This window comes from Phoenix dactylifera, unplaced genomic scaffold (assembly GCF_009389715.1).
Source record: "Phoenix dactylifera cultivar Barhee BC4 unplaced genomic scaffold, palm_55x_up_171113_PBpolish2nd_filt_p 000779F, whole genome shotgun sequence".
NCBI classification, from domain to species: Eukaryota; Viridiplantae; Streptophyta; class Magnoliopsida; order Arecales; family Arecaceae; genus Phoenix; species Phoenix dactylifera.
Genome location: NW_024068149.1, coordinates 88,996 through 102,640, shown reverse-complemented (window position 1 = coordinate 102,640; position 13,645 = coordinate 88,996).

The window sequence follows — 13,645 nt, the reverse complement described above, 5'->3', positions numbered from 1 at the left end:
ATCATCAAGGGGGATTCCAGATCCCTACCATCTTTATTTTATTGAATTTTGTTTATTATTATTTGCATTTAATTTCTGAAAATCAAAATATCATTTTAATCCACAAATTTATTCAACTGAAAATTACATCTAAAAATTACGCTAATAATCTATAGATCGTTCCCTGAGGATTCGATCTCGGACTCCCGAGAATTTACTACTTGTGCGATTCTCCTGCACTTGGGAGAACAATTTTATTTTTGCATCAAGTTTTTGACGCCGTTGCCGGGGACGGCTGATTTATTAGTATAATTTTAGATTTAATCAGTATCTTAGTATTTAGTCTTTTTCTTTCAAAAAAAAAAAAAATCTTTATTGCTGTTTTTTTTTCCCTGCACAGTCTGCATCAAACTCTGATATCTGAGTAATCCACCGTCTGATTGCACTCAAATTTTGTTGGCTGGTGTAGGACACAGGTTGCTTTCATCTGAACGGTCTGATTGATATTCTGGTACTTTTATAACCATTAAATTAATATAAACTTTGCTGCTGTCTGTTTTGAATTTTCTGCATTTATTATTTTTTTTTTTTTGAATCAGAATTTTATTGTTATCATATCTCATTAACCTTTGTTGCTAATTGAAATTTTTTTTAAAAAAAAACTTTAAGAAAAGATCAAGGGTGATCATTTATTAAAAAAAACATAAAAATTTAATTAAATTTTGTATGCTAGGTTGGAATAGGGACAACACTGGGCGTTTGAATCGAAAAACTTTTAACAATTCATCAGATCATATTACTAAAACTCTTTCGCAAAATCTCAGATCTGGTGAGATGGCTAATGACGATGTAGGAAGTCACCATGGTAATGAAGGTAGACTCCCAGTTATGACACTTCGACAATACTTACACTCCACTAGGACTAGTCAACCTTCATGCATGATTATTCCTGAAAACGTAGGACACAAATTAAAACATTTTCTTGAGAATTTTACAGATGAAGAGGACTCCTTTTCCTTGGGGGAGCCTTCTTATGACTGAGCATGACGGCCAAGGTATGTGTATATTAGTTAGAATTAATTTTTTTCTTTTATTTCTAGTTTTCTTCTTATTTTTTAGGTCTTCTTTTCTGGAAATCAACAGCTCAAGGTATTCTTCTTCTCTCTATTATTTTCTCTATTGTCTCTCATATATAGTTTTCTTGCATCTTTTACATTGAGGACAATGCAATGTTTAAGTTGGGGGGAGGAAAATATTTTGATCAAAAAAAAAAAAAAAAACTTGTTTTTGCATTTGATTTATTCTATTAATTTCTTTTCTGAGCAAATGCACATGTATTTTCATATTGAGTTTGTGCAACTATTAAGGCAAGGAACACATGCATACTATGATTGATCAGAGACCTATCACTAGATCCCCACACGTGTACTTAATGACAATAGGAAAGCCTCAGGAGTTCACATTTGTTAACTGCATTTTTGTTAGCCTTATCCGTAAAAGAAGTATGAGTATCCTTGTCGTACCATAAGGTTCATGATTTGGTTTTCACATAAAGATAGAGGTTGAATATCCCAGTTAGATTACTTAGGTGCCTTATGATCCGACCTTGGTTGACCTATAGTCACGATGCAATCACATATATAATAAAAAAAATACCTATATGGTTCAGTCTATCTTCTCTTTTCTTGCATTAAAAAAAAAAAAATATCCTTCTGATAACAAGTCTGGCCTCGTGGCATAGTCTGGTTCGAGTAATTAAGCCCGAGGGGTGTTTCACCTAATGTCTTGAGCCAACTGGATTGGGGGTCATTGGCTGAAAGCTCGCTACATGGACCTTACTAGAGCCTAATGGGGTTGGATAGATGTAGTCGTTATGGGTATTAAAAAAAAAAAAAAAAGGAGAAAAAAAGAATGAAATAATAATAAGCATGTATGGGTTGGTCGGACTGAACCTAATGACATGTGGTAATGACTGGTTTGACTCCATTGTGTTGGACCTCTGTGCACCCGGGTTGTTTAGTTGGGATTGATAGCTCTTTCTTTATATGCGAACCATTCTTAACAAATTTAGACAACATGTGATATTCTGAAAATTTGATGGATCAGGTTCTAACAAATTGTAGAAAATACTTGTGAACTTGAGTAGTGCACCTAAAACTCAGGCGGTGCCCTGTTGTGGTGGAGGTATTAGTACTCTGAGAAAGTCATGCGACTTGATGCACACTACACTTTTATATTTCCTTGCTTTGACAGTTGCCATGCTTGAAAATATATATCAATTAATTACATGTGTATTAGCTTAAGATTTATTTCATATCTCTATTAGAATCTCATGTCATATAATTCATGATGTTTGTGGGTAACATTCCTGAAAACCCTCACGAGACAACACTCGTCCACTAGGGTAACCTAGGGATTTAACGGCTTGTTGCACGTGCTAAGTGCAATCGTGATTCCTACGAAAGTGAGGACATATCTTAGTTTTATATCTTTAGCTTCAATAAAAAGTCATAGGTTAAACCACACCTTTTGCACTCTCATTTTATTATCTGCTCGTTAATTGCTAGAGACTAGCAATAAGCTAGTTGGGGGGTGTGATGAGAGCACAAAAGTGCGATCTACACATCACTTAAATTAGTATTATTGCTAACAAATAATGATAAAAGTGCTGCATTAATATTATATTTTTGTGGGGTGCAGGTAATCGTAAATCAAAGCTAAAATGCGCATTGGGTCTAGAAAAGATGCAATCACTGCAGGTGATCAGCCGACTGCATGGTTCAATCCCAGTTGCACACTAGAAGGAGCATTAGCCGGCTAGGTGCAGCCATATCCAGCAGCAGCATTTTCCCCATTTCGTGTGTCCATTTGAACTTCTCCCAGCCGTCCACGTGTTCAGCCGAGTCCCCAGCATCTTGCGAAGCATCCACCCAGCGTCCCTCATCCTTCTCTTTCCCCATTTCAAAGGCATCCAGAGTTCATGATTCATTCCTTCCAGCCGTCACCCTGGCATCATCCAAATCTCAGCATCTCGAGACCAACATCCGGCCGTCCGTGGCGATTCCAACCGCGTCCGTCTTCTCCGCGTGCGAGTCTCCCATGAAGCGTCCCAGGATCCGCATCAAGCTCATCCGTTCGCTACCCAACCTCCCAACATCCTGCAGCCGGGATGCATACTTCGAACGACCACCCAATCATCCCGCGTTCGTGCAGCCGTCCGTGAAGCATCCTCCCACACGTTCCACGCTCCAGCTTCTCCCGAGTTCCAGCCACATCAGCTCCCAGCCGTCCGCTTCATCCGCACGATTCCATCCCGATTCCCAGTTTCCTTCAAGCATCCCCAGATCTTCTCCGCGTACATGAGCCAACGTCCGTGTGCATCCCACGAGGATCGCGACCCAGCCTCCGTCTTCCTCGCAGTCCACCTCTTCCGGATTAAGCAACCGAAATCCCAGCTTCTCCCAGCGTCCGAGGATCCCGGCATCCCGTGATTTCAGCATCAGCGAGGCATCGTCCGCGTCCATCCATTTCTTCCGGATTAGCATCCATCCGTTGATCTCCATCGCGTGCGAGGAGTGGATCGAAGGCGAGCTTGATATCCCTCTCGGCTGGGAAGTTGGCTATTTATTATTCCTTCCCATTCGGTGAAACAGAGGGGGGGTCCTGTTATTCAAAGAAAAGAAAGAAGAAAGGAAACAGAGCATGCTCTGTTTCCAAAAAGAATAGAAAAAAGAAAAGAAAAAAAAAAGAGTTTTCTTTTATGATTATGGAGGGCTGATTTCTTAGGGAGGGTGATGGAGGAACCTTTGATGTATTGCTCTTTGAAGTAAACTCTAAACTTTTGCTTTCAATGGTTTATATTTATTGATATGTTCTTGATTCATGCGTAGTTATTTCATAGATAGATCTTTAATGGATTATGATTATTGATATATGGATTGCTTTAGTATTTGATTCGCCGTAGACGTAGAAAGCACGATGGATGCTTAGAAATTGAGTTCATATGTTCATGAAACATATACCATGATTAGATCTATCCTACATTTAATCTTTAATCAAGAACCATAGAGTTTATTCCTTGGATGCAATATCATCAAGGGGGATTCCAGATCCCTACCATCTTTATTTTATTGAATTTTGTTTATTATTCTTTGTATTTAATTTCTGAAAATCAAAACATCATTTTAATCCACAAATTTATTCAACTGAAAATTACATCTAAAAATTACGCTAATAATCTATAGATCATTCTCTGAGGATTCGATCTCGGACTCCCGAGAATTTACTACTTGTGCGATTTTCCTGCACTTGGGAGAACAAATTTATTTTTGCATCAATACCCATTCAAAAAGGCACTTTTTACATCCATTTGAAATAGTTTGAAGTCTTTAGAGCATACTGTGGAGTGATTGATTATAACCCTATTTGATTTTGATGAGCTCAAAGCATTTGAGTATATCTTATGTTTACTAATGAATTCAATCTAGTGTTTCAGTGAAATTCTTGTAAATTTATGGTTAAGTGTCTCAAGATTTGGTTCAAGACATTTTGGATAAGTTAAGAAGTCAATTTGAACCAAAGTCTGAGACTCGAGTCGACTCCGGGATATTACGAGTCGACTCCAAGCGTATCAGAAGCACTGGCACAGGCTCGAGTCGACTCCGACTGAGAACAGACAGACGAACAGAAAGATCCAAGTCAAAACCTGTCAGCGAGTCGACTCCTGAAGAGTTCGAGTCGACTCCGATGCTTGCCGAGTCGACTCCAGAGTAGTATGAGTCGACTCTAGGGAGTTATAGACAGAAAGACAGAGAAGTTATTTTGGACCCTGAGAGCCGAGTCGACTCCTGAGGAACTCGAGTCGACTCCGATGGTTGGCAGGTCGACTCCAAAGGAAGCGAGAGTCGACTCTCAGTGTGATACAAGGCAAAAGTCAGAGAGCAACTTTCGGACACTGAGAGCCGAGTCGACTCCCGCAAAGGCCGAGTCGACTCCAAGACAGCGCTACCCCAAAAAGACAGAAGACAGTATTTTCGTCTCTGAGAGGCGAGTCGACTCCAAGACAGCACTACCCCAAAAAGACAGAAGACTATTTTTCGAATACTGAGAGCCGAGTCGACTCCGAAACAGTTCGATTCGACTCCAGGACGGCACGAGTCAAAAGACAGAAGATCGGGAGTTCGGACTCTGAGCGCCGAGTCGACTTCCAGAATTTTCGAGTCGACTCGAGTGAGCAAACTTGAGAAATGCATCCCTGGATTCCTTACGTCGGGTTGTCTCCAAAAGTGCCAGGTCAGCTCCAGACTCGGGGGAGTCGACTCCAAGTTAAGTCGAGTCGACTCCCAATCGAGAAGAGCACTTTAATTCAAATCCGGAACAGTTGCCGAGCCGACTCCAGAAAAGCATGAGTCGACTCTTGCTGCAGCCGAGTCGACTCCAGATCGCGCGAGTCGACTCTGATCCCAACGGAAACATTGTCAGGATGTGCAGAATGTGCAGAACGGCTAGAAGATTGTGTCTAACGGCTAGTTTCCGTGGGGATTGGCTTAAATAGCCACAGAGAACTGTAGCAAGGTAGAGAAGTGATATTCCTTTCAAAGAAAACACAAAATCTTCATCTGCCAAAGGATTTCAACGGAAAAGAAGGAAGAGGGCCATTAACTCCATTCAACCAACTCTTTCCAGCATTAAAGAAGTCTCCTTCAGACTTCAAGTCTTCAAGACATTCTAGAGGAGACCCAGAGTTCAAGAAGCCCTCCTCTACATCAACATATACTCGTTTGAGGGCTCTTAACTTCTCTCTTATTTATATCGCTGTATATCTGCTTGTTTAGAAGCGTTATTTTTCTGTTTGTCTTCGTTCAAACCGTTTGTTCCTTACTTGATTCAATCAGGGGATTGAATCATGGGTGTAAAGGTTTGTTGGTGAGCCTAGGTTGAAACCAACGTGTAAGGGTTTGATTGTGATCCCGGGAAAACAATCGGGCGGTTCTAGTCGGTGAGCCTGGAAAAACCGACCGAGTTCGTTGTGACCTCGTAAAACAACAAGTTGGGTTGTGAGCTTGTAAAACAACCGGCTGTAATCCGAGGGGTTATAGTGAATTCCCAAGTGAGGCTTGGGGAGTGGATGTAGGAGCAAGAGTTAGCTCCGAACTACTATAAAATCATTGTGTTTGTGATTGCCTTGTCGTCTTTTACTTTTATTTCATTCACTGCACATAGCATCTAATTAATCAACTTGCAAAAAGAATTAATTAGTATTTCATAAACCATTTAATTGCAATAATTAATTTAAAACCCAATTCACCCCCTCCTCTTGGGTTGTCTATCTGGGCAACAAGTGGGATCAGAGCCGGAACTCTATTATCCAAAGAGTAAAAGATCAAAATGACAACCCCATTTGGATCTTCTCACATTGAGGGCCAGTCCACACATAGACCTCCATTCTTTAATGGATCCGACTACTCATATTGGAAGGCTAGGATGAGAATATTTATTCAAGCCCAAGACTATGAGATGTGGACCACCATTCTAAATGGACCATACATCCCATCTATTTATGTAGAGGGTGTCACTATACCCAAGCTTGAAAAGGATTGGGATGACAATGACATTAGGAAGGCACAACTAAATGCTAAAGCAATGAATGTGCTTTATTGTGCATTAGATAGAAATGAATTCAATAGAGTCTCTACTTGCATTTCTGCAAAAGAGATTTGGGATAGACTTGAAGTGACCCACGAGGGCACAAATCAAGTAAAAGAATCTAAAATAAATATATTAGTTCATAAATATGAATTATTTAAGATGGATTCTAATGAAACAATTACTTGCATGTTCACTAGATTTACTGACATTGTCAATGGCCTAAAAAGCCTTGGCAAAAATTATACCAACAGTGAGCTTGTCAGGAAGATTCTTCGTTGTCTACCAAGGTCATGGGAAGCCAAGGTGACGGCAATCCAAGAGGCTAAGGATTTAAACAAGCTGCCACTCGAGGAGCTACTTGGATCCCTCATGATGCATGAGCTAACGATGAAACAACACAATGAAGAAGAGTCCTCTCACAAGAAAAAGGTAATAGCACTAAAATCTGTTTCCACTAACAAAGATGTGTCTTGCAGCAGTAGCAGTGAAGAGGAAGACAATGAGGAAGATGATGATGAGGCACTCCTTGTAAGAAAATTCCGAAGATTCATCAACCGGAAGAAGTCCTCTCATCAAAGGAGAGGCCCCTCAAATTCCTATCACAAGGATAAAGGTAAGGAAAGAGAAAATGAGGGGATTGGATGTTATGAGTGTAAGAAGCCGGGGCACTTCAGAAGGGAGCTGAGTGTCCTTTGCTGAAGAAGGGGAGCAAGTACAAGAAAAAGAAAGTCCTTGTCTCTACCCTATCGGACTCCGACTCATCATTATCATCATCGGATAAGGAACAAGAAGAAAAGGCCAACCTTTGTTTTATGGCTAACGACAATGAGGTAACATCCGGAATACATTTAGACTTTACTTTCGATGAGTTATATGATGCCTTCAATGAATTAATGGACGAGTATAAGACAATAAACCTTAAAAACAAAGAATTGAAACTAACTAACCAAACTCACCTCCGTAAGTATGATACATTAGTTAAGGATAAAGATGTTATTATTAAAGAAAATTCAGAACTTAAGACAAGCAACCAAATCTTAATTCAAAAGACTAATACCTTAACTAAAGATAACGAAAGGCTGACTAAAGAAATTTTCGAACTTAAAAACAATAAACAAATCTTAAAAGAGAGTCTTACAAAAGACCTAAATGGACTAAGAACAGAAAAACAAAAATTGGCACTAGAACTTGAAAAGTACAAACCTTTTGTAGAAAAATTTATTTATAGCTCAGAAAAATTAGAAATGATATTTAATAGTCAACGAGCTGTGTTCAATAGAGCTGGTTTAGGGTATAAACCTAAAAATAAGCAAAAACTCCTTAGTAATTTCTTTGTTAAAGCAGGAGAAAGCAAAACTAAGAAAATAACATGTTTTTGCTGTGGAACATTAGGACATAAAGCAAATGTGTGTGATTATAGAAAAGAAAAAACTAAAAGAAAAATTAAAAGAGTTTGGGTTCCAAAAGGAACCAACATTACTAACCATGAAGGACCCAAGAAAACTTGGGTGCCTAAAATTGTATGATTTGCTTGTGTAGGAGTGTCTTGCAGCCAAGATCGACAAAAATTGTTGGTACTTGGATAGTGGCTGCTCAAGACACATGACGGGTGACAAGGACCAATTCTTCACCCTTGAGCCTAGGAAGGGAGGTGCTGTGACATTTGGAGACAATAACCAAGGTCACATCATTGGTATAGGTAAAGTACAAATTACCCCTTCAACCTTTATTGATAATGTTCGATATGTTGATGGTCTTAAACATAATCTACTTAGCATTAGTCAATTGTGTGATAGAGGTTTTGATGTTTTGTTCAAACCATCCTTATGCATCATAACCAACTCAAATGACAATAGTTTAGTTTTTAAAGGAATAAGACGTGGGAATGTGTATGTAGTAGATCTTGAGGATCTTGCCAAACATAACCCATGTTTAGTTGTTAATGAAACTAAGGATAATGATGCTAGTTGGTTATGGCACCGTAAGTTAGGTCATGCAAGTATGGACACAATATCAAAACTAGTTAAAAGAGATTCCGTGATAGGTTTGCCAAAACTAAAGTTTGAAAAGAATAAAATATGTGAAGCTTGTCAATATGGCAAACAATCAAGGAACTCCTTTAAATCCATAAATTTTGTCTCTACCTCTAGACCTCTAGAACTACTACATATGGATCTATTCGGACCAACTAGAACCACAAGTCTAGGAGGAAATAAATATGGTCTAGTTATTGTAGATGATTTTTCTAGATATACTTGGGTCATGTTCTTAGCTCATAAAGATCAAGCATTTTCAGTTTTTAAGAAATTTCATAAGGAAGTAACAAATGCTAGAGATATTTCAGTCATAGCTATTAGAAGTGACCATGGAACCGAATTTGAAAATCATATATTTGATGAGTTTTGTAGTAAAAAGGGAATAACTCATAATTTTTCTGCACCTAGGATACCACAACAAAATGGAGTTGTAGAAAGAAAAAATAGAACCCTAAAGGAAATGGCTAGAACCATGTTATGTGAAAGTAACCTCCCTAAGTACTTTTGGGGAGAAGCCATTAATACCTCATGTCATATATTAAATAGAGTTTTATTGAGACCCATTATAAAGAAAACACCTTATGAACTTTGGAAAAACAGAAAACCAAAAGTAAACTATTTTCATGTCTTTGGATGTAGGTGTTTTGTTCATAATAATGGGAAAGATAATCTAGGTAAATTTGACTCTAAATCTGATGAGGGTATATTTTTGGGGTATTCTACAACTAGTAAAGCCTATAGAGTTTTTAATAAAAGAACTCTTGTTATTGAAGAATCTATACATGTAGTTTTTGATGATTCTAGTGATATCTCTTCTAGCAAGAGAGTTGATCTTGATGATGATGCTGAAATACTTGAAGAAAAGATTAATGAGATGACATTACAAGATGATGAACAAAAATTAATTGGAAATGCATCATCAAGCCAAGAGGCTGTTGTGGATCATGGGCTGACTAAGGCTTGGAGGTATGCTCATGGGCATCCTAAGGAATTAATTTTAGATGATCCATCTCAACCTGTTAGGACTAGAGCATCTCTTAGGAACTTAAATAACCATCTAGCTTTTGTCTCACATTTTGAACCCAAACACATAGAAGAAGCTGAAAAAGATGTAAATTGGATAAATGCAATGCAAGAAGACTAAACCAATTTACTAGAAACAAAGTATGGAACCTAGTTGAACGATCCTCTGAATATTCAATTATAGGTACCAAATGGATATATAAAAATAAACTTGATGAAAATGGAATTGTAATTAGGAATAAGGCTAGACTAGTAGCAAAGGGGTATAATCAAGAAGAAGGTATAGATTTTGATGAAACCTTTGCTCCTGTAGCTAGACTTGAGGCAATTAGATTATTACTAGCATTTGCTTGCTCTAAGGATTTCAAATTATTTCAAATGGATGTAAAAAGTGCATTTTTAAATGGGTATATTAATGAGGAGGTGTATGTAGAATAACCTCCTGGTTTTGAAAATCATCAATACCCTAATCATATGTATAAATTGAACAAAGCACTTTATGGTTTGAAACAAGCACCTAGAGCATGGTATGAAAGACTTAGCAAATTTCTACTAGAACATGAGTTCACTAGGGGAAATGTAGATACAACACTGTTTTTAAAGAAGAAAAACAAAGATATGTTATTAGTGCAGATTTATGTTGATGATATTATTTTCGGTGCTACTAACAATCGCCTCTGCGAAGAATTTGCTGACTTGATGCAGAGTGAGTTTGAAATGAGCATGATGGGAGAGCTGAACTATTTTCTCGGACTTCAAATCAAACAATCTGAAGAAGGGATCTTCATCAATCAAGCTAAATACATCAAGGAGATGCTTAAGAAGTTTGATATGGAGGGAAACAGGTCAATCAGCACACCCATGAGCTCATCATGCAAACTAGACCAAGATGAATCAGGTAAATCTGTAGATCAAAAGATGTATAGAGGTATGATAGGATCTTTATTATATCTCACTGCAAGTAGACCTGATATCATGTTTAGTGTATGCATGTGTGCTAGATATCAGTCTAATCCTAAGGAATCTCATCTAATTGCAGTCAAGAGAATCTTTAAATATCTAATAGGAACAAAAAATATAGGTTTATGGTATTCTAAAGAATCTAGCCTGAACTTAATAGGATACACAGATTCAGACTTTGCTGGTTGTAAACTTGATAGAAAAAGCACCAGCGGGTCATGTCAATTCTTAGGAGAAAATTTAATCTCATGGTTTAGCAAGAAACAAAACTCGGTTGCATTATCTACTGCTGAAGCTGAATATGTTGCTGTCGGGAGTTGTTGTGCTCAAATCATGTGGATCAAACAATAACTGAAAGATTATGGAATTAAACAAGATAAAATTCCTATTAATTGTGACAATACAAGTGCTATTAATTTAACCAAGAATCCAATTCAGCACTCAAGAACCAAACACATTGAAATAAGACATCACTTCATAAAAGATCATGTACTGAATGGTGATGTTACACTTCAATTTATTTGCACAGATGATCAACTAGCTGACATCTTCACAAAACCCTTGAGTGAAGAGCGATTTAGTGTGCTTAGGAGAGGATTAGGAGTGATTGATCCATCCTAGTGATATTCTCTTCTAGTTCATTAATTTTGATGATTAGCTTGTGTTAAATATGGAGTTTCTCATCTATGATCATCAAATCAGATCATAACTTAGTGATTGTCCCTTGGTTGGTACGAAAATAGCATGATTTTTAGGTGCGTGCTAGAGTTCGAGGCGACTCGGATACGTTTCAGAGTCGGCTCATGAGGGGGAGTCGACTCGCACATAGACGGGAGTCGACTCGAGGTCGATGGCAGCATAAGGGGAGTCGACTCGCGCATATTTTGGAGTCGACTCGAGGTCGAGTCGACTCGCAACTTACTGGAGTCGACTCGCGGTCGGGATCCGAGGTTTTAACCCTAATCCAAGCGTTTAATCAACACTTCTATTCACCGCCTCCACTGTTCACAAACCCTAGAGCCGTCTCCGACATTGTCTCCGACCTCCGTTAGGGTTTTTCCGTCGAACTTCTTCCGTCCATTAGGGTTTTACCCCATCTCTAGGTCAAGCATGCCTCGTAAGGTAGTTGTCCCGAGCCGGAAGAGGCCCCAATCCACGAACGGCGCCAAGCGACGGTCCAAGGCTCGGAATGATCCCGTGAGGCCACAACCTCCGGTTCGTTCCCCGCCGAGGCCGGTTCCCTCGCGTCCGTGCGCCGGGAAGGCGGTCTCCACCGGGAGATATGTCAACTTCGACTATCTCTCCCGGGAAGGCTTCACTATAGTGGATAGGTTGAGGGCCCAAGGACTAAAGTTCTTTTGCTCCCTAGATCTCCCCACATACCTAGGGCTAGTTAGGGAGTTTTATGGGACAGTGTTTAGGGGTAATGGTGGAATACAGGAAACCGTAGCGGGAGTCCCTTTATTCATTTCAGAGGATTTTATAGCACAAATCCTACATCTTCCCCAAGTAGGGGTATTTCCTACTCACCCGGCCGATAGGACTGAGGCCCTTACGGCCATATTAGGGAGTCCACCCCAGTCCCCACTAGATGAGGTGTCCGCTAGTTCACTATCAGTTGAAATGCGGCTCCTCTTGAGTATTATTTCTAGGACCCTGTTTCCTAAGACCGGCCATTTTGACTTTGTATTCGAGAGGGACCTAGCCCTCATGTATTATATTCTCCATGATACCCCAATTAACTTTCCTAAACTGATCTACAAATACCTATGTGAGCCATTAGACAAACCTAGGCTCACCCTTCCATATGGGATGATGTATACCCTGATTTTTAGGGAGTTCGAGATCCCCATTCCTGAGGGGGAACCCTCTCGCGCACTGCGATGGACAGATCGCATGGGTGAGGGAACCCTTCACAGGATGGGATTTCATAAGGTAGAGGGAGCCTGGGTCAGGAAACCATCCTCCTCCACACCTACTACTAGATACTCCCCCAGTCCTGATCCTGATTCTGACTTTTCCAACTATCCCTCCACCTCAGCACCATCCACCTCAGCCGGACCCTCCACCTTAGCACCATCCACCTCAGCCGGACCCTCCTCTTCAGCACCACCCACTCAGCCGATAGAGGTCCGGATCTCTCCTGAGCAGCTCCGGGAGTTGCGGCAGGAGATTGTACGGGATCTTCGGGACGACCTACTGAGGGAGCTCCGAGGTCCAGCCACTGCCCCCTCTTCTGCATTGGTTCCCTCACTGTCAGCCATGACCGAGATGACGGCTCATCTGAGGGAAGAGATCTACAATGTCAGAAGCCTTATACAAGCCCAATTCTCCAATATGAGCGATGTCACAAGCAACACAAGAAAGATGCGAGATGACATCCGACACGACATGGGCAGCCAGAGTCAGGAGGCCGAGCGTCTGGCAAATGTGTTGATCTCAAAGTTGGACACCCTCCAGGAGAGTCTGACTGAGCTTTCCTCGATTCACAGTAGGGCCACCTCCGTGATCATCACACAGCTAGGGAACGTCACTGATGGGGTCAGTCTACTCATAGAACAGTCAAGACTGACCAAGGGAGCCACATCCTCCTCGAAGAAACCCTAGCCTGTTGTTTCATTTTGACATGTATTTATTGCTTTACTCTTTGTATTCACAAGTGTACCTACATATACATCAATACAATGAGTAGACAATTTTCTTCAATATTGTGCAAATTTAATCTCTAATTGCATGTGTGGTGTGCTTTCTTCCTTTTTGCTATGATGACAAAAAGGGAGAAAAAATATATTGAATAGACATGTAAAGGGAATCAATGAAAATCAATAAAAAGAAAACTTTTAAAACACACAATAATTTGTTCTTAGTGGATTCGATACCTCGAGGCTCATTATCTCTCTGTTGGGGCTCCTAATGGAGTAATCTCCAGAATCTATTCAGGGGATATTCGGAGATCAGTTGAATCATACTCAAGAACCAAAAATTTAAGTTCAAAAGCT